Consider the following 3593-nt stretch of genomic DNA (forward strand, 5'->3'; position numbering starts at 1 on the left):
GTACTTAGTATTTCTTTAAATACTCAAGCTATGTGCTACTACATTTTTTAGGTTAAGGCAAGGCATTCCTGTACGGGTGATGACGACATCACAACTCAAGACCATGGCACATGCATAGGATAGTGGTGTTTATTTTCTTAGGCTTAGGCTGCAACTCAAGACCGTGGTATTTATTTTCTTAGGCTTAGGCTAGATAGGATGTTTTTAACTTAAACGCTTATTTATTTTATTTTATTTAATCTTTTGTTGTGTCGTTTTAAAGATGTTTTCGAAACACGTAAGTCCATGGCTGTGTTAATTTAAATGAAGTCTTCCGCATTCAATGTTTAGAGAAAATTTCGGGTCGTTATAGTTGGTATTAGAGCAAGGTTGACTTGGCTCGATACCATTTGTAACGGCCCAGATCCACCGCTAGTAGATATTGTCCTCTTTGGACTTTCCCTTTCGGGCTTCCCCTCAAGGCTTTAAATGCGTCTGCTAGGGGAAGGTTTCCACACCCTTATAAATGGTGGTTTGTTCTCCTCCCCAACCAATGTGGGACATCACAAGCCGGATATAGAATGACGAGTATCGGGACAACCAACCTAGTCAGCATCCGAATAAGCGACTAGCGTACTAGGAACAGTGGATCGACAAAAGGTAAGACCAAAGTGGAGTTTTCCTCTGACATAGCGAAGAATACATTTGACAGCAAGAAAGTGATCTGCAGAAGAAGCATGCAAGAATTGGCAGTTAGAATTGACAGCATATGAAATATCTGGAACCGTGAGCACTAGGACCGACACTAACCTTTATTTCAGATCTTGGAGGCTAGCCTTACATGTTTCTTTCCATATAAATGGAACACCTTTCCTAGTTAACTGCATGAGTGATGAGGTTATCTTGGCAAAATCTCATATGAACTATTGATAGTACCCTACCAGTCCCAAGAAACTATGTACCTTAGTAACTATAGTTGCGCAAACCCATTTGGTGACAACTTCCACCTTTGCAGGGTCCACTAAAACCCCATCCTTTGACACCACGAGGACTAAGAATGAGTCTGTCGTAGTCAAAATTCTCACTTGAAGAACTTAGATACAACTTTTTTTTCCCTCAAGATCAAAAGGACTTTCTACAGATATACCTTCTATTCTTAATCCGTTTTCGAGTACACCAAGATGTCATCTATGAACACAATGACAGATGGGTGAGATACTCCTTGAATACTCGATTCATTGATCCTATGTATACCACAGGGACATTTGTGAGTCCATATGACATAAGACTCATAATGGTCATACATCGTTCTGAATGCTATCTTCGGCACATCTCCCTCTCTAATCTTAATATGGTGGTAGCCTAATCGAGGATATATATTGGAGAACATTGTCACCTCATTGAGTTGGTCAAACATATCTTCTATACAGGAAATAGGGTACTTATTCTTCGTCGTTCTCTTGTTCAATTCCTTGTAGTCGATGCATAAATACATTGATCCATCTTTCTTCTTGACTGTAATAACTGAAGCCCACAGCTAGTAGATATTGTCCACTTTGGCCCCGTTAAGTATTTTCGCCAGCCTCACGGTTTTAAAACGCATTTGTTAGGGGAGGTGACACTAAGGTGCCTTGTTTCCCTCTCCAACCAATGTGGGATCTCACATTGTAAAACAACACGGGTGCACTCCAAGGAGATACGTAAGGAAAGATAAAACCCTTGTCTAACAAGACTTACAGTTGCTCCTTGAGTTCTTTTTAATTCTGCTAGTGACATGTATGAAAACCATACTATGAAGAGAATAGATTCTGACTCTCCTATCGAGACAAGCAAAGCGAAAACCCTCACGTGGCGCATATCCGTCCACACGAGGCTCAAAATAGAATACTGTCATGATGTGATTGAGGAGGATGGTGCATCATCCAACTCACCATATAACGTGCATATTGAAAAGGAAGTAAGACATAAGTAAGATAGGAACAAGTAGCAGACATGAGCGTCACAAATAGGCTTATCAAAGGGTCGAGTAGCGCCCTGAGCTATAATCTCAAAAGGTGAGATTCTGAAGGGAATTTAGACATGTTGTTCTAAAGTCTAGTATGTCCCTATGAAATATAAAAGCATGCAAAATTTGGTGTCAATTAGACACTGGACGGACGCTCCACGACACCATATGCTCATTCGCCAAAATCATGTTTACACCCACCAATTTGAAAATTCCTCAAAATGTATTATAGAGGGAGACAAGGTGTCAGCCTCCACCAGCCCTAGGCCCTCTGGCCTAAGTGAGCTACCTGTGGCACATATGTGTGTCACAATGAGGATGAGCATTCTAAGACAAGTGTCTCGGGTGACTTCCTTTGAGATGGGTCTTTTAAGAAAAGTACTGAGCAGCATGGGTGTGCCGATATTACGCCCTAGGACATGTGTCAGATGTTGGACACGGGAGGGCCAATGCCACGATATATTTTATATGGATACATGTTTGGGATGTCTCGACGTTATGAACAACACGTGGACCCGTTCTCGATGGCATGACCGAGCGAGCTACGTTGACCGATGACACCCCATGACTTGGGATGATGTCAAGACATATGGGCCATGTTTCTTGGGAACCAAGATGATGTTGGATGCGGCATTGCATTGAGAGACCTTGGCCTTGATCAAAGGCAAGGACGAGTCGAATGACTTGGCCTAGTGTAGAAATAAGTCGGTTGTGTCGCAGACGATTGAACATACACGCATAGACATCGTGTGTGGCCGAATAAGCTTAGATTCTACACAAGTGATATCCGGTGGGTGAAGATAAACCTTGCCTGAGGTTCGATGCAACCATAAAGCTGGGTGAAAAATGAATATGGTTTTTCTTATTTTATTTTTTTCAATTCCTTTGGCCTATTAGCTCAATTGGTTAGAGCGTCTTACTAATAACGTGAAGGTTGCAGTTATGTAACCTAAACTCGATTGACTGGATTAGGAGCTACCGGTCTGCAATATGCATAAAACCTATTGCCTATTAGCTCAGTTTGTTAGAGCATCGTGCTATTAACGTAAAAGTCGCAAGTTTGACACTTGTATTGGTCAATTTCATTAATTCTCTTAATTAAGGGGTTACATAAAACCTTTGGCCTATTATCTAAGGTCGCAGTCACATTCTCAACGATACGAGCACTACAAACTTTAAAAGATAATGACTTAAAGTAAAGTTTTAAGTTCAGTATACATAAAATTATGTAACCTAAACGACTCGATTAGGAGCTACCGATCTTATGGCCTATTGACTCGTTTGGTTAGAGCGTTGTGCTAATAATGACTTAAAATTTTAAAATTTAAGTTATATTATGGACTCTATTGGATAGATTATGAGTTACCAATCTATAATGTGCATAAAAACTTTGGCCTATTAGCTAAGTTAGTTAGAACACGAAGTGTGCAGGTTTGACACTTGCGTGGGTCAATTTAATTAATTCTCAATGATACCTTTAATGATACGGGGTTAAAGAATTACAAATTTAATGATACGTGGTTAAAGCACTACAAACTTTAAAAGACAGACTTAAAACTATTAAATCGATTAGGAGTTACCGAAATGCAATGTGCATAAAACCTATGAC

The sequence above is a fragment of the Cucurbita pepo genome, chromosome 9 (genome assembly GCF_057944985.1).
Source record: "Cucurbita pepo subsp. pepo isolate OVF chromosome 9, ASM5794498v1, whole genome shotgun sequence".
In the NCBI taxonomy this organism is placed as follows: domain Eukaryota; kingdom Viridiplantae; phylum Streptophyta; class Magnoliopsida; order Cucurbitales; family Cucurbitaceae; genus Cucurbita; species Cucurbita pepo.